This window comes from Myodes glareolus, chromosome 14, assembly GCF_982192425.1.
Source record: "Myodes glareolus chromosome 14, mMyoGla1.1, whole genome shotgun sequence".
Classification (NCBI taxonomy): Eukaryota; Metazoa; Chordata; class Mammalia; order Rodentia; family Cricetidae; genus Myodes; species Myodes glareolus.
Window position 1 is genome coordinate 69,479,440 of NC_142039.1, and position 18,908 is coordinate 69,498,347.

Sequence of the window (18,908 nt, forward strand, 5' to 3'; positions counted from 1 at the left end):
GAACTATCCCTTTCACGGAGTTCCACACTGGGAACTGAGAACAAGCACACTGCCAGTCAGTTCTTGTGCAGGAAAAAGCATGACACTCACAACAATCTTGGCCCTGTACCAAAAGATCACCAGCACAATGTTTAGATACAGACATTGTCAGAATAAAATATTTACCAGGGCCGCATAGTTCCCAGTTCCTCATTTTAGTTGACTACTTTCTCAACTACAGCCGCTCCCTAATACCCACAGGGGACCGGTTCCAGGACCCTCATGGATACCAAAATCCACAGATGATCAAACCCTCATATACAATGGTGTAGTGTTTGCATATCATCTGCACTCACCTGAGATTGCTTCTGCTGTTTAATAGGAAAGCTGTATAAATTTTTGTTATACTGTATTATCAGGGAATGGTGGAGAGAAAAATATCCATACGTATTCAGTATATTTTGATCCTGAGTCATTTTGGATGTGTGAATACAGAACCTGTGACAATGAAGAGTGCTGACCTCTGACAAGGGCTTCTCTGTACTTCCACAAATATGTGTATGTACATACATATGTACACATCTACATAATCAAAAATGTATGGTTCAAACCACCCCAAGAGTTCTACCTCTTTACTCAGTTATTCTACCTTGAGAAAGTTCAACTCAAAACAATTGTTCCAAGACCTAGAAAAAGCAATGTGTGTTAAGATGTATTCATACAATGGAAAGTTAACTTACTGTTTCCCAATCTCTGTGTCTTTATTTTCGTTTCTACCTCTGTCCTACTGTGTACAATTTCAACCCTACTGTGTATACTTTTGACCCTACTGTGAACCTAGGCGTATAGCCTTCATTTCTCCTCTATCTGGCACACGTCTTCTCTCCTGAGACTGTGTGTTTTGTGAAGTAGCTGTACAAGGACAGGAAACTGGGCTGACGTTGTTCCCTCAAGCAGCACCAATGAGAGCAGACTGGCAAGTTACTCCTGCGTTCAGACCCCTACAACTGCCCCAAACTCTACTGTGAGCACATTTCTAGCCTTATGCTGCCTAAACTACACAGCCCTGGTTTCTTTTGACTCACCCTACCTGACTCAGTTTGTAAAAGTAGCTAAATATAGCAACCATGTAGCTGTCAAAGAACTGGAAAACAGCCGAGCAAATTATAGCTTATCCACTCACAGAAATACTATGTAGTTGTTAAAACTCAGAGTTATTAGGACATATGACAAAATAGAAGTGTTGGTGATAGCTATAAAAATAAATGAGGGTTCAAGATTTTAATCCCAGCATGATTGCAGCTATGTAAAGTGTGCTCAGAAGAACTTCAAAACCAGAGTCATTGTGTTGAGACTACACAGTGTTTAGCTTTTGAAATTGTGTGTTGTATTTAGTCATATAATTCTAATTTTAAAAGATATATAGCTACATTGCACACGTGAAATAAGTGTCCTTATTTATTTGAAAAAACAAGAACAATAGGCACTGTGTCTTTGGTTTCATTAGCTCTTTAAAGTACTAACAGAGAAAAGAGAAGGGAGTTTCTCTTTTTGATATAAATGGTGAGAGGGCGTCCTGAGAAACGCTAGCTAATAAGATCTGTGCTTGATTTCCCCATAAGCCATAACCACCTGTGTTGGTGCTCCACGCTGAATCGTAAATGCAGAGAGCAACCCTTATTTTGGAGTGAGAAGGAAGGTTCCTCTTACTATTGGTACAGCCTCACTGCTGGTGTACTCATTATTCTTTCCCTGGAGGACCCTGGGCCAGACAGGTGAACTAGGATTCAAGCCTTGAGGCCCTTCAGCTTCTATTCCTGAATATACAGGGAAAAGTTCCTGCAGAGGAGATTAAGGGATCCAACTAGGACAGGTGTGTTAAGTCAAAAGCAATAGTAAAGCTGCCAACATGTCCATCACATTGTAGAGCTACACAGCTCCGTGAAGGCTGGTACAGGTGGAGAAAGAGCCTCAGCTCCTTGTCTTCTCTGCACAAGGATGATCAGGCTTCTATGACCTCCCCAATGTAAGCCTGACTTCCTCCACAGTCAGGATCCAGTATAACAGCCCAACTCTGTCATTTGCATATTCATGTTCTTTGAGAATAAATGATCTGCTCATTCACTTCCTCCTGGTTATCCATTTACTCTTATTCTTGAAATTTCAAACGTTTTGCTAATTAAGTAAATTCTGTTTTTGAATGGGAAAGTTAACTTTTGTGTTTGTGGTGCTTTTTGAATGAGAGAAAGAAGCCAGGTGCAAATGTTTTGACCCTGTTTCTCTTGCTTTCAGTCTGTCCTTGTGATGGGGCATGGAGTCCTCCCAGTGAGAGTCCTCCCAGAAGCACATTCTTTTCTGTCCATTGACATGTGATGATGAGCCATAGTTTGAATTCTTTCATGTCTGGACTATACTAAGCCCAGCCTAGGGACTCGGCATTGAGACAGTCTTGTGAGGTTGATAACATAGCTTCCAGTTGTCGACTGGAAGATCAGAGTTAAAGTAGCAACTTTTCACTATGTAGAATCTGTGAGGAGAATAGTGAGTAGGTGCAGAGGCAAGCTCAACAGAGATGGTGTGTACTGGATGGTCCCCAAGCTCTACAAATGCAGCGTGTACTGGATACTCCACGAGCTCAACAGACATGGTATGTACTGGATGATCCACAAGCTCAACAGATGTGGTGTGTACTGGATGATCCACAGGCTCAACAGATGTGGTGTGTACTGGGTGACCCATGAGTTCAACAGATGCAGTGTGTACTGGATGGTCCACAGGCTCAACAGATGTGGTGTGTACTGGATGGTCCACAGTGCAATCTGCTGATCCAATCTATGAGTCTGTGTCTTTTGACAGCAAAATTTAGTCCATTCATAGTTATTATTGACAGTGGTATATTAATTTTTTTTCATTTTGTTGGCTGTGGTATTATCTGGGTCCTCCTTTGCTCAAGAATTGTCCTAGTATTGTTTTTGTTCCTGTCATCTCTCAGCTCTCTTTGGATCAAAGTATTTCTTCCAGGTCCCTTCATAGAGCTGGCTAAGTGGTTTTAAATGCCTGTAGCCTAACTCCATTGTTGAAAGATTTTCTCTGTGCTTCAATTATGACAAATACTTTTGCTGAATATAATAGTCTGGCTTGGCTGCTGTATGCTTCAGAATGTGAAATAGACTCTTCCAAGCGCTCCCGGCTTTGAAAATTTCCTCTGATAAACCAGCTGTTTTATGATGGGCTTGTCTTTATTTGTAACGCAATCCTTTCTACAGCTTTCAAAATTTTTTCTTTTCTCTCTATAGGTAATATTTTAACTATAATAGGATGTGATAAGTTTTTTCCTGTTCTTCTCTGCTTGGAGTTCTGTGTGCCTCATATACCTAGACCATAGGCATCTCTTTCCCTAGATTGGGAAAATGTTTTCCTATGAGTTTATTAGAAATATTTTCAATGTCTTTGGCTTGGAATTTATTGTTATTGTTATTCTTATTCTTATTATTATCATTATTCACCCATAATTTGTACATTTTGTCTTTTTATGGTGTCCCAAATATCTCACAGGTTCCATTCATACTTTAACCAAATGATCCAATTTGTCCATCTCAGCTTCAGCCCTGGACATTCTGTCTCCACATGATCTGTTCTACTAGAGACTTTCCATTGAGTTTATTTGAATTATTGAATTTTTTATTTTCAGCATCATTTAATTTTTTCATTAGTATTTCTCTCTCCTTGATAAATTCTATTTTCATAACCTGAAATAATCCCTTATTTCATTCATCTGTTTATGTGGTCTTGGAATCCATTCAAGAGATTAGTCATGTTGTCTTAGAATTCATCCACAAGTTTATTCATGTCCTCCCAATTCTTTGAGCATATTTTCTATCATTCTTCTTAATTCTTTGTCTGAAATTCTGTCTAAACTGCTCTTATTGGTGCCATGGCTATTGAACTGGTGATTTGGGGAAGAGATATGTTCAGTTGGCTTTTCACGTCGCTTGTTTTTCAGTGGAACTTACACATCTGGAATTAGTTTGCTGTTTAATTCCTTCTGCCCATGTGTTTTGATTAATCTCTTAGATTGGTATTTGATGCTACCTTTGCCTTGGCATATCTTGACTCTGCTCAATTCTTTCTGAAGTTCTGTCCTGAGGACACATAGTGATGATTCATGAGTGGAGTAGCTGACATAACCCTGGCTCAACTACAGGGTTACAGCCTCTGACTTCATCAGCTGGGAGTCACAGAGTGCAGCAGAACTATGTGCTGACAGGGTTGGGTGTACTCCAACATGAGTACCTGTATGTGCATGGTGTGGGGGGAGTATACACCATGGTCACACATTCTCTGGCCTTATAAACTAGGGGCACATACAAGGTGTGTGTGTGTAGAGAGTTGGGGGACAGTTTCTGCATCCTCTGTTGGGGGCCATACAAGAGGAACAGCAAGCAGCTCTGGAACTCATGGAAAGCGGCCCCCAGTCAACACAAATACAAAATGGGTGTGTCTCAGAGAGGCAGAACCCTGAAGACTACAAGGACCATGTGTTCTACGGATCTTATTCTGTTATGGAGCATAACTCTGCTTATTGCCCTCTTGCATGTCACAATGTCCCTGGTAATCTGTGGGTGATATAAAAACTCTAAGGGGGTTTCTAGCCCCTTACTGGGCAGTGTCCTGATACCATAATAACAACTGACATTTTCCGAGCATTGCTGCTGGAATAGATTAATGATTCAATCACCACTCTTAGAAAGCATTTAGAGATATAGATTGTTAGAAAATTTAGGTTAAGATGTTTTTCTTAATGGCTTTGATATAGAAAATCTTGGGGAACAAGTTAAAGTTAGAAAGGCACACTTTTAATAGTTGAGTGAGGTCAAGCAACGAGAAAAAAAGACAGCCCAGCTATCACTAGCTGATGAGCCCATCTTGCTAAAGTTGGTTTGGTGATCAAAGGCGATGTTTAATTTCCTGTACCCATTTTTGTTCCTGGCTTCCTGCTGTGATTTAATAAAAAGCTGTTGATGAGTGGATGTGCACTCTGAGGACTTAACATAGAAAAGAATGATTGTTTTTTATATGTAAAGGTTTATATTTGTGATTCTTTTAAGATATTTTTGGATTTTGAGATAAATAATAAACCAATTGATACTTTCTTTATAACTGCAAACAGCAGCCTGCTGCTAAAAGGCTGAGAAACTATCTTGCCTGCTTATACCTTGTTAGTCTATAACAAGTTGCTTAGACATGAATGTATGCAGGTCCTCGGGAATAATTCGTTTTTGCCTGTAATACATAAAATGTTTCATCATGTAAGGGTTATGGGGAGCATGCTAACTTCTGCTTGCATTCTTTGTAGTTGTTCACTTGAAGAAATATAGAAATTAACCACGTTGTACTTTTTATATTATTTAAAAGATTTTGCTAGGGTGTATAAGTTGTAAGGGGAGAGGAACCAAGGAGATAGAAGAAAAGGTGCAGAAGAGGAACATCAGGGTAAAAGAATAGAATAGAAAATGAACAAAGTGGGAACCAACCACAGAAAGAGAAAAAGGAAAGGAAGAATTAAGTCTTGACCCCTCAGATAAAGTCTCCTGTGTGTATATGCAGCTGGGCCAACCCCACGCCTCCTCTTCAGTTTCTCTGACCTCCTGAGGGCGGGTACCTCGCAGTCCTCTAGCCTCACCTGTTGGAGTATGTTGAGTTCAGAGGGGATGTGCTGTGCATCAGTGCATAATGTTCCCAGACATCTCCCTCTGCCATCCTTTCCGTTTGTTCAGACACCCACCACTCTCGTCAGAGTGAACCGAAAGGCAGTTTATGGCCTGTGTTTCCACACTGGATGAAGGACTCGTGGGGGTGAAAACCAGGCTGCTTATCAGCTAATCCCAGGGCCTGACACTACTTGGCATACACAGAACATGCAGTAGAAGAGAGGGAGGAGCAGACAATGGAGGACCACAGTTGGAAGAAGTTGAGTTGCGCTTCCTCTTTGTTCATGGAAGATACATGCTAGGGCTCAGTGGATGAAAACACATGTAGTACTAAAGCACATATGCTATGCTTCTTACTGCATATGCGTGCCTACAATAAAGCTTAATTTGTGAATTCATATATAATAACTGATAACGTTGAACAATTAAGATTACATAAGTGAAGGTAATGTGGTCTTTCTGAATATAGGTTCCTGATCCCTGCTCACTTCTCTTTTTCCTGTGATGACCTTAGGTGGTTCAATCCGGTAAGAAGACATGAGGCATGGTCTTGTTAGAGTAGGTGTGGTCTTCTTGGAGGACGTATGTCACTATGGAGGCAGGCTTTGAGGTTTCATATATGTTTAAACCATACCCAGTGTGACTAGACTATACACGTTCTATTGCCTGTGTGATGTAGGACTCTCAGTATCTTCTCCAGCACCATGTCTGCCTGCATGCTTCCTTGTCCCACCATGATGGTAATGGACTGAAACTCTAAACTGTAAGTGAGCTGCCCCAACTGAATGCTTGTTTTATAAGAGTTGCCACGGTCATGGTGTGTCTTCACAGTAAAAGAAGTCCTAACTAAGACAGAAGTTGGCACCAGGGACAGGGGTATTGCTGTAATAGGCCTGACAATGATTTTTTGAAGGACTATGAACCTTGGGACTGTGGATTAGAAAAGCAGTTGAACACTTTAAGTGCTGCTTAATAAGCCATGCTAGTAGGAGCATGGAAGACAGTGGTGCTGAAAGTGATTTGATGAACTGTGGGTGCCTAGATCCAAAGGTTTCAGAGGAACAGAATAGTATTTGGCCTAAAGATCATCATTCTTGTGATATTTTGGTGAAGAATGTGGCTGATTTTGCCCTGGTCTGAAGAGTCAGTCCAAGGCTAACGTGAAGAAATTTAGATTAATTCTGTTGGGAGAGGAGATCTCAGAACAACCTGGTATTGACTCTGCTGTGTGGTTACTGTGTTCATGGTTATAAAGATTAATGGTGAGAAGGAGCAGGCTGAGCAAATAAAATACAGAATGTGCTGAGTGGGAAAAAGGCATCACAAAGTGGAATAGAACCGATCCTGTGCTCAAGGAGATAAACAGATTAAGAAATGGAATAAAGTGGGGGAGGGCCTCAGAGCAAGATCCCATCCAGCTAAGTTTCTGACTTCTGAAAAGGAATTATAGAAAATCTTAGAGCCAAGTGTATAGTGCATGCCTTTAATCTCAGCACTTGGACCACAGAGGGTGGCTGAAATGGGAATCAAAATATATAGAGAGATATATCTTTATGCAGTAGGGAAATAGATTCATGGATACAGGACAAGGTATAACCAGTTGCAAAATTCTTCCATTTTGTTCAAGAGAGCTGGGAACTGACTACTTCCCACTGCCTCACATACCTGATCCGGTCTTCACCGCCCAAGAGAGCGTGAGACCTTCCACTCTTCTCTTGAGGGGTCACAACAAGAAGCCAATCCCTAATGCTGGTACCCCAAGGCTATTGGCAGAATGAGTTCTTATAACATTTCCCTTTTTGTCTAAATAAGCAGGTTCAAAACCCAATACAAAACATATATACAAGAAGAACAATTCTCAAGTGTTGTCCAGGGGAAATGTCGCTGCCACCTCGACCCGCAAGGATGACGCGACACCGGAGCTCTTCTTGCACGCACTTTTATTCAGGACCTTTTACAATGGCTTCTCTTCTTCTCTCCTACAATCACTTCTCTCCCCGGGCAAGCCCCTCCCAGCCCTTAAGTAGGCCTGGGCCGCCAACTCTGGATTGCCACATAGGCACTGTCCATAGGTTCACTCACACGCAAGTATCTTGCGATCATCGGGTGAGTAACGCAAGAGCCTGGCCTTATCCAAATATGGGGTTGTTTACCCCGGAGAGCACTCACTTTCGGGATAGCGGGGGAGGGGGCCGGAAGCCAGCACCATTTTCAAGGTGTGACTCCACGCAGCTCTCCACAGCTCCCCTTTTTGTTTTGCAAAGCAGCAGGCGAGAGTAGAGGTCTGATCTCTATTAAAAATGAAGCATGTACTATTGTCTATCCAGGTGTCCTCCACCCAGAAAACACTAGACCCGCTTGGTGCCCTTTTTACAGAGGTGGGATATAGGCACCAACCCACGTGCAATCAGACTTGCTTCCCTTGAGGTAGATGTAATTACCCTCAAGTGCAGTGTGAAAGCCTCGCATCCTGTGCTTACATATCTTTTAAAGTAGTTAACCAAGCTTGAGGGGACTGTCCTGCTTCGATAGCCACGAAGGCCTGAATGATCAGGGCTGCATTGCGACGTTGTGAGGTTCTCATGCGACAAATGCACCACAGACATACCAGGGAGGCAAGCACCATTAGGCCTGTCAGGGCTCCTATTCCCGTCCACTCCTTAAAATAACTAAAAGTCCGTTTCAGCATATTAAGAAAAGCATTAGCAGTAGGTAATTCCAGCCGTGTGGCATTCAGGGAAATGATCTGGTTAGTCAGGGTGTCCGTCAGGGTCTCGAACTCCGTGCTCCAGTTTCCCTGGAGGTATGCGCTCAGCTGCCGGCTCAGGTTACCGTTCTTTGTAAAATTCTCAGCCAATCATCAGTAGGATCACAGTCGGAGGCTTCATCTTGCTCGTTGTTCCTCTGCACTTGTACTTTTCTCACCAGGCGCTCCAGTACCCAAATAGGGTCCAAATGATCCTGTGGAAAAACACAGACAGAATCTCGTACCCATGTCAGCATGGGATCAGGGCCTTGCCAGACCCCTGTCAGAGCATCCTTCCAGCGCACCAAACCTTTGGAGGGACCAGACCAATTGGAATGCCTGTCCGTAGCTGACTGGGCAGAGCAATCCAAATTTTAAAAATTTAATGTAAATAGGGTTAGGGAAAGTCTATTCTTAGGGGATTGTGCATGTGCTATTCTCCCTTTTTGTTTTAGAAGCAACTCTTTTATGGACCAGTGGGCACACTCTATGATGCCTTGTCCCTGTGGATTGTAGGGTAGGCCATGTACGAGTTGTACACCCATACGTTGACAGAACGATGTAAACTTTTGTCCCGTATAGGCAGGTCCATTATCTGTTTTAAGTTGGGAAGGTTCACCCCATGTCGCCCAAGCCTCTAGGCAGTGGGCAATAACATGGTTGGCCTTTTCCCCAGTCATAGGTGTGGCATGGATAATGCCAGAACACATATTCATGGAGACATGTACATATTTTACCTTGCCAAATTCAGAGATATGGGTAACATCCATCTGCCAAAGTTTAAGGGGGAGCAATCCACGCAAATTGATCCCTAAAGTTTGAGGGTGATGATGTCTGACACATTGTGGACAATCCACAACCACCTTGCGTGCATCAGCATGGGAAATGGCAAATTTTTGTTGTAGGGTTTTGGCATTAACATGAAATTCTTTATGAAAATCATGAGCCCTCTGCAGGGCAGAGGCAAGAAACATCCATTCTTGTCTGATACACTGATCAACCTTGTCATTGCCAGCAGCCAGAGGGCCTGGCAAGCCTGTATGTGCACGAATGTGCTGTACAAAGAAAGGATTCTTACGCTGTCAGAATAACTGCTGTAATTGTGTAAATAGCCTATGTACAGGGCTGAAGGATTTTATAGGTTCAGTGCACTCAAGGTATTTTAAGGCGTTAACAACATAACACGAATCTGAAACCAAATTAAATGTAAATGGACAGGATTTAAACACCTCAATCAATATTGCTAGCTCCACTTGCTGAGGAGCCCCAGGAGAAAACTGATATTTAACAGTTTCTGCGGAGTCCACCATGTATGCACCACAGCCAGTTTTAGATCCATCTGTAAATATAACGCTGGCTCCTGGGATGGGCCGTAAGGCAGTGATTTTTGGAATGACTACCGGATGTTATTTTAAAAAATTTAACAGTGGATGCTTAGGAAAGTGACAATCGATGCGCCCAGAATAGGAGCACCATAAAATAGCCCAATCATCAATAGTGGCACATAAAATATTAATTTGATTAGTATTATATGGGGTGACTACTACACCTGGTGCAACTACAAAATGTTGCAGGCAAGCTTGAATGCCTTGTTGAGCAAGTGAAGCGACAGCAATAGGATAATATTCTATGGATTTTGCAGGGGAAATCTTGGAATGAATCCAAAGTAATGGTCCTTCCTGCCACAGAATACCCGTGGGTTGTAGATTAGTGGGTAAAATGCATAAAGCAATATCTTTTTCAGCTTGCACCCGTTTTAAAAAGGCTTTAGATAATTTTTCCTCTACAAGAGAGAGTGCTTGTCGTGCTTCACTGGTTAATTGTCTGGGAGAATCGAGAGCTACATTGCCAATTAAAATGTCATACAATGGTTTTAACTCGTAATTTGCCATGCCCAAACTGCCCCTGATTCAATTTATATCTCCCAATAATTTTTGAAAATCATTTAATGTACACAAATGATCTTTTCTTAATTCTACCTTTTGTGGTACAATGTGGTCATATGTTATTTTCGAGCACAAATCATTTACTATATCACCATGTTGTACCTTTTCAGGGGCTATAGACAATCCCTTTTTCTTTAGGTTATCCGCTAGGACAGCATAAGCTTCCTGTAGCACAGGCTCCTTCTTTGCAGCTAAAAGAATGTCATCCATATAATGAAGGCATCATATTTCAGGAAATTGACTTCTGACTGGGTCTAGGGCAGTTGACAAAAAAAATCTGACACATCGTAGGACTATTGGCCATACCTTGTGGCAATATAGTCCATTGGTACCTTTTATCTGGCTCCTCATAGTTGATGGAAGGCAAAGTAAATGCAAATCTATCGCTATCCAGGGTATTTAATGGAATGGAGAAAAAACAAACTTTTATATCTATAACTATAATGGGCCAGTCTGCTGGTAAAGTTGATAAAAGTGGAAGGCCATGCTGGAAGGGTCCCATGATTTTCATCTGTTCATTAATGGCCCTCAGATCATGTAAGAGCCTCCATTTACCAGACTTCTTTTTAATGATAAATATAGGGGTATTCCATGGAGAAAGAGAAGGTTTAATATGTCCTGCTTCCAATTGTTCCTGTACTAATTGATGTGCTGCTTGCAATTTTTCAGAAGAAAGTGGCCACTGAGGAACCCATACCGGCTCTTCCATTTTCCAGGAGATAGGAATTCCATCCCCGGTGGCCCCTAGGAAAAACCCAGGCCCTTCCTCTTTTCTCTAGGCTCTGCTTTAACAGGCTCTTTGCGTCCTTGAAGAAATTTTCCTAGTCCATAATTAGGGTGACATACCATCTCTTTCATCATATTTTGGGCCTTAGAGGAATACTCATTGCTCAACTTAAAGCCCATATCTTTTAATAAATCTCGGCCCCATAATGACACCAGGAGTTCCAGAACATACGGTTGAATAGTTTCCACTGTAAACAGTTAGCACTCATATTGGGAGCACTGGACTATCCCAGTCCTTGTAAAGTATGAGTAGACATTTGAACAGGCCATCCTTTTGGCCAGTCCTTACTGGCTACAATACTTCTGCCTGCTCCAGTGTCCAACAGACCCTGTAATCTGTACTCCATTAATGGTCAGTTGCAATGGTCAAGGTCTAATGACAAAAATGTGCGATCAGTTCCGGACGAGCCGAAACCTTTATCTCCCCTTTCCACCTCCCTAGAAGAGTGTTGTTCATGCATGCTTGGGAGAATAACGAGCTGAGCTATTCTATCTCCTGGGGAAATTGCTGAGATGTCTTTTGGCGGTTCCACCATAATCTTAACAACACCTGTATAATCCGGGTCAATTATCCCTGGGTGAACTCGTAGGCCTCTTAGGGTAGTAGATGATCTCCCTAGTAATAGCCCCACCATGCCAGGCTGAAGAGGGCCTTGAAAATCAGAGTCCACTGTTTGAACTCCCATTTGAGGAGTTAGTACAAGTCTGGCAGTGGCACGGAGGTCCAATCCTGCTGAACCTGCAGTGGCTCTCCGTGGTCCGTGGGGTGTCTGAAAGTTGGCCACTGCTCAAGATTCCCCTCTTGATTCAAATTTTCCATTGCCCCATATATTTGTGGGCCCTGAGGCTGGGGCCCCCACTGTCCGTTTTTTGGCCTAGCATCAAAAGGCTGTCCATTAATATCTTTCACTGATCTGCATTCATTGGCCCAATGCCTCCCCTTTTTACATCTGGGGCACACCCCAGGGCTAGGTCGTATTTCCTGTGCTACTGCTGGCATGCCGCTAGGTGGTGCTCCTCCCCGCTGAGGGCAATTGCGTTTTAAATGTCCTTGCTTGCCACAGTGGTAGCAGGCCCCATTTGCGGGACTTCCTCCTCTAGTCAGCCTCAGTACTGCCGCAGCAAGGCCTGCATTTGTCAATGGTCCTCCCAGTTTCCTACATACTTTCATCCAGTGCTCTACTCCTCTATGTTTATGCGGGGTAATAGAGGCTCTGCATTCTTTTGTGCACTGTTCATAAATCAATTGTTTTAGCATGGGCAGAGCAGAGTTCAAATCGTCAAATATCTTACCTGCCACCTCCATTATTCGTGCCACAAAATCAGAAAAAGGCTCAGTAGGACCTTGAATAATTTTTGTTAAATTTCCTCTCACCTCTCCTTTGTTAGGTACTGCCTTCCAGGCTCAAATGGAGGTAGCATTAATTTGCTCATACACCTGATTTGGATATCCATTTTGATTATTAGCAAATCTGCCTTCTCCTAGCAACATGTCTGCATCCCAGACAGCCTGGGGTCCTCCAGCGGCCTGATTTATAGTGGCCTGTGCATGCGCAAATTCAAATAGGAAAGACTTCCATTCTAAATACTGTCCAGGGGACAAACAAGCCTTGGCAATGTTTGCCCAATCAGTTGGTGTCATAGCAAATCTTGTAAAGGATTCCACCTGGGCCACTGTAAAAGAGGCTGTAATGCCATAGGTCCGGACAGACTCAGTTAGATTCTTAACCGTTTTAAAATCCACTAATTCATGGTATCTGTTTCCCTGGAAGATCCAGAAAGACTGGTAAAGCCGCCATCATTCTTGCCCCTCCTTGAGTTATTTCCGCTCTGACCTCTCTCCATACTGCAGGATTAAAGGAACTTCCTCCAGTGGGTGTAAAAGGGCCTCCTGCTGCAGCCCCTCTAGCCTCCACATAGGGAGGAGGAGCTGTGGGAGTGGGATTCCTTTCAGTATTATGTTTATAGCCTTTCCTTATTCTCCTTTTGCGGCACAGTTTTACCCTTTCAAAGGCTTTTCAAGCTGCCTCTATGGCCTCTCGATCATCCTCACTTTCACTACTTCTTTCGGATTGACTGACACTAGGGCTATCAGATTCATCTAATTCGGAAAGGCTGGGATATAATTTTGCTCTCCCTTTTCCAGGATCCTTGCCTGAATGTGTTTTTTTCAGATGTTGCCTTTTCAGATCTTTCCTCTTGTAGCACTTCCAATGCCGCCCAGCCATTTTCCACCGCTGCACTGCATCTCTGATCACTCAGGCAGCTTCGTACCAGCTTCCAAACCAGTCTAACCCCGCCTTTCAACGTTCCCTGCTCGAACGCAAAATCGAGATCTCTACCTGACCCATCCCATGACAGTAGGCTGAAATGTCCTGAGGTTGCAAACCAAGGAGCAGCCACATCTACCTCCCCTAAAAATTGTTCAAGGGTGCACCTTTTCAGTTTTAAATTCTTGGAGCGAAGCAACTCATTGAGAGCTAAGAAAATTGGGTGCGAAGACGAAGCGCCCATGACTAACCTTTCAGTTTCACTTTGTTTTTTTTTTGTTTTTTTTTTTTTCCCGGCTAGAAGATTCTGAGTTTTATAGCAAACCAATTGTACAGACTTGGGGGTTCAGGGGGGTCCAGCCCGGCTGGGTACCCCACTTGCCCCTTGCCGGGGTGCCTCCTCCCCTCCCTCAAGCTGCCCCATCGTCAAGCTTTTCTCCAACCCCAGGCCCCCCCTCCCTCCTGCCTTTGGTCCGCCCAGCCCCCGCCCCCAACCCGCGCACCTTCCTGTTACCTGAGGTATGTGGATAGATTCCCCTCCCTCCACCCCCATGTGGTACAATCCAGTTCCCCCTGGCCTAAGTTGAGTGGGACCTGGACCCGACTCCTCCCTCAGGCTCTTGAGACCCCACCCCCACACTGAAAGAAGAAAAGGGGTGGGGAGAGGGGAGGTGCCAAGGGTCTTTTACTAAGTTCCCACAGCAACTAAGAGGGACCAGTTCCAGTCTTAGCACTGATTTCCGGAGGTGTCCATTGGCTGCTATTTCCACGGCAACCAGAAGTGGCAGTTCCCTGGGCAAATGGGACACAGTTTCCATGACGATGAAAGAATGGGAAGAGCCAAACTGGAGAAGTCCCATCTTGCCCATCTTTAAGCTGAAATCCCCCACCCCAACTCAGGTTGGAGGGGTGGAGCTGTTCAAGACAGTAACGCAAGAGAGCTGAGCTGGGGGTGGGAAGTCCAAACTGGGTATCCACTAGCTCAGTCTTGGTCAAGCCGTTCCCCTCACATCACACTCCCCCAGGTCCGAGGTTCCCCCGGTTCAAGTAACACTTCAGTACAGATGAATGTTCAAGTATTGTGTAGAGAGCCAGGCAGGGGTCTGGGCTACCCCTTGCCACTCCCCTGGGCCATGAGCTGAACAACAGGTAGGCCCACGGCCCCTACTCCTTGCAATAGCAGCCATTTTCAGTGACGTTCAAGGAGTCAGGGCGAGGGAAGGAACTGAAATCAGGGTGGAAGGAAGGGGCGAGGGGTAACCCCACAGAGAGGGTGCTATCCCCCTATCTGCTCCTCTCCCAGGCCCAAGTCCTGGCATTTCCTGGCTTCTAGAGCCCCATATCCGATACCTGGATCCTCAATTGCTCCTCTGGTTTCCCTTTTTGGCCCCCCTTCCCACCCAACTGGTCTTTGTTTCATGAACCGTTGTTGGTCTGCTTTCTGCCCTCCCCACACCCATTCTTCACCTCCCCCAGCCCCCTGGCTCCCAGTATCCTGTGTGCAAGATACCATTTCCCCTCGTTCTTCCCTACTTGTGCCTTCACACCCCCCACCATCCCTTTGGCTCAGCACCTCCCCAGTACCCCTTGACCCACACCCCCACGGGGACAGACAATGAAGCAGGTGAAAAGGAGAGATGGGAAGCAAAGACCCCCAGAGATATCAGTGCAGGTGGGAGAGAAGGGGAAGGCTGGCTCAAGTCCCTGGGCAGGAATCCCAAGTCATTAAAGTTAGAGGAGAGCCAAGTCATGAAGACAAATAACCTGGCCTCCCAACAGGGGGTGAAATGAAGGCGCCAGGTCCAGGCGCTCGAGTGGAGTCCTGGGGGAAGGGAATACAGGCACCCAACTAGCTGTCCTTGAGAAGTAGCTTCTCTTCTGGGCAGCGAAAGGGGCCAGGTGGTCCAGCAGCTGCCAACCGGGCACAAGCTTCAGGTGAGAGCTGGCGGCAGGAGCGTAGGTCCAGGCGGCGAAGACGTGGGCAGCGACGAAACAGTGGAAGGCAGTGGTCCGTGAGGCGGTGGCATCCAGCGAGATTGAGGTGCACCAGTGTCTCTCGGAGAGGGGAAGTGGGAGCCGTCAGGAGGTGAACACTTGGGTCCCCGACATGGGCGCAGTGACTCAAATCCAGGGCACTGAGCTGGGGAGCATGGCGCAGCAGGAGCCTCAGGGAGGCATCAGTGAGCTCCAGGCCGGCTAGGCGAAGTTCTGCCACTCCCTGCAGCCTACCTCGGCTCTCCGTTTGCCCTGGTTTAGTGTCTGGTGGAGGCAGCAGCAGCTCACGAAGCTGGGAGTCTTTGACATCTTCAATCCAGCGGAGGTCCAAGAGCCGCAATGCCGGCAGTGGGGCCGAGCCCAGGGCAGAGACGGAGAGCCAGGAGCACCCGGAAAGCACCAACTCTTGCAGGCCTTGCAGTCGGTTCAGAAGCCACATGAGCTGCTTTTTGGAGACACCTGTCCAGCTGAGGTCCAGAGCACGAGGCTGGCGGCGAACGACCCCACTAAGCATGGGTGGGGTCAGTGACTTCCTCCTGCTTAGGTCCATCCTAGGCCACAGACACTTGTCATAGCACCAGCGGCTCCAAGTCCGGCAGACTCGCATGCAGACACACAGCTCTCGGGGTCCGAGGTGCTGGAAGACACGAAGCCAGGCAGCCCGAGGCAGGGGGTGGTCGGATCCAGCAGCCAAAGGCAGAGTGTCAGGCTCGGGGCTTCGAGGAGGGGGGCGTACCACATGCCGCTCCAATTGAGGTGGCCGTGGTGGTGGAGCAGGACCCAGGGGCCAGCTGAGCAGTGGTCCCCCACTGCCAGGGCGTATAGCTCGCCGACCCCCACGGTTCTCCTTTTCTCCGGAGCTGCCCCGGGCTGGCCGCCGCCCATTCCGGGCCTCCCCTGGAGCTTCATCCTCACTCAGTGATGTGCCAGATGAGTCTGAGTCAGAATCCGAGTCCGAGGAGGAAGAGGAGGTATCAGGCACCCGCTCCAGCAGCTGGCACATTCGCTTAAAACGCTCCAGTTTCTCCCTCTGTGGTGACGGGGATGGCGCAGCGGGTCCCTCAGCAGAGGCCATAGGTGGCTTTGGTTTCTCCCAGTTCTCGGGAGGGAGCCCAGGGTGGCAGGATGAGAATGCCTGGCTTGGATTCAGAACCCTGGGGGGCAGAAGGCCGGGGCTGCCTGGGTCCGCTCCTCGGAGGAGGCAGGCATCTCCACCCACCTTCTTCAAATGCCTCTCTCGGCCTCCTTTCACCTTTTTCTCAGTTTCACTTTGAACCCGTCCACTGTGGTCACAGCTCTACTGTCCCGCTCTGCCTTTTGACAGGTGAGAACAAATAACCCACTCTTGACATGGATCCCCAATCTTACCTGAGGACTTTTCTGATGCACCCCCTGACTGCTGCAAGTTCTGGGCTCCATGGAGAGAAAGTGGACGAGTCCCCATATGGGCCACCACTTGTCGTTGCCACCTCGACCCACAAGGATGATGCGACACCGGAGGTCTTCTTGAACACAGTTTTATTCAGGACCTTTTACAATGACTTCTCTTCTCCTTTCCTACAATCACTTCTCTCCCCGGGGAAGCCCCTCCCAGCCCTTAAGTAGACCTGGGCCGCCAAACCTGGATTGCCACGTAGGTACTGTCCATAGGTCCACTCACATGCAAGCATCTTGCGATCATCAGGTGAGTAACGCAAGAACCTGGCCTTATCCAAATATGGGGTTGTTTACCCCGGAGAGCACTCACTTTCGGGATAGCGGAGGGCGGAAGCCAGTGCCATTTTCAAGGTGCAGCTTCATGCAGCTCTCCACAGGGAAAGAAAGGGTAATAATACAAAAAATAAATGGAACTACAACCAAAAAGAACAACATCAAACAAAAAACACATACTAAGTGTCCAGAGCATAGGTAGTTGGCAAATAACAGAGATTATTCCAATACCTGTCCTATCTTAAAGAGTCTGAGTTTTGTACCTAACAGGCCCTAGCTAAGATCTGAGAGGATAGTAACTGTAACTATCTAGTCCTCTATCCCATCAAAGACCTGAGAAGAAAAACAATATTACCTGAGTAAGCAGGAAGTGCGAGAAAGCGACTTCCAAAAGATGCAAGAAAAGACAGTAACAGCTAGCTACTTGGACAGTCACCAAAGTCTCTGCTTTCATGCTATGAGATGTGTTTTCCTGTTTCAAAAATTATTCTTACAATGTTTAAAAATGGGAAATTCTGCAATATTGCTTTTAGACATGTACTATGGTTTTCTTTGTAGACTCACCTCTAATCATATTCTATACTTTTTCTGAGGTGTCTAGAAAGAAACTCTTTGCATTGCTCATAAAGAACAAATTTTCTATCCACTAATTATGTCTGTCTTATCAATTAATTAATCTTGTGTACATTTGACCTGTCATTTGCAGGTGAACTGAATTAAAGTCCCTACTACCCCTGTGATCATCTTGTGTCTGTTCCACTCTTCAGGTAACTCTTGGGATTTTCTGTTAACCAGTGCTGGTGCTCCTGCCCAGTTTACAACTGAGAGCATGCCATGGGCCCATCTTTTACGCTTAGCTCAATATAGTCTTCAATTTTCCATGGGAAGCATGAACATTGCGGTGTGGATCTTCACTGGTGACCCATCAATTTTCACTTTTCCACTAATAAGTGAGTAACATCAGTTTCCTGATGCTACTGCAGCAGGATAAAAGCCTGAAACAACTCAAAATTTTCTTTTAGTTCTAAATAGCTCTTGAGAGGTTAAAACCAAGGTTCTGGTCAGTCTGGGTTCCTTGTGATAGCTCTGAGGGATCCATCCCAGTCATAATTCCAAAATGCATAATTCCTGAAACCACAGTCCTGAATGTAAGATAAAAGTCCCTGAAGTCTAAAATCCTGACTATCATAATTCCAAAAGATTACGAATCTCAAATACTGAAGTCCTGAGAAACAAAACCCCTAAGACCAGAACCCAGTCAGAGGATAGAGTACCCAAAATTGCTACAACACTGTGTTCTGGAAAAGGAATTGGGTTCCGATAAGACAACAGCAAGGTTTAAGTTAGGCAAGGGCTTCAGGTGAGTGGTAGAACATGTTTCTACGTGTGCAAGATCTCATGTTCAACTCTCAACAGAAAACAAAAGAGTATCGTTTCTCTGTATTTCTCTGGGCCTTTAAAACACAGTTAGAAATTACACTGGCTTAGGAAAATGGAAGTAGTAGGTTCTTCTACATGGACCATGGTCATGAGTACCATGTATCACCAGTCATGAGTAATAGGATATGTTTGCAGTAATAGACATGAATTCTCTCCTACATAGAGGGCTGTAAGTCCAGTTAGATGGCTGTTGGCTACCCCACCACCTCCACCAGGATGTAAGTGCTACTGTTGCCCCTTTAGGTCTATCTTGCCTTTCTGATCATTGTTCTGATCATTACAGCTGAGTAGGACTATTGATGGGTGTCCCGCGCTACCGTCTCGC

The 18,908-nt window shown here is 45.4% G+C and overlaps 1 pseudogene; it reads right to left on the reverse strand.

The window, feature by feature from the left end:
- Positions 1-14,292: 14,292 nt before the first annotated feature.
- Positions 14,293-16,650, reverse strand: LOC148119910 (F-box/LRR-repeat protein 19 pseudogene; annotated as a pseudogene).
- Positions 16,651-18,908: the final 2,258 nt, after the last annotated feature.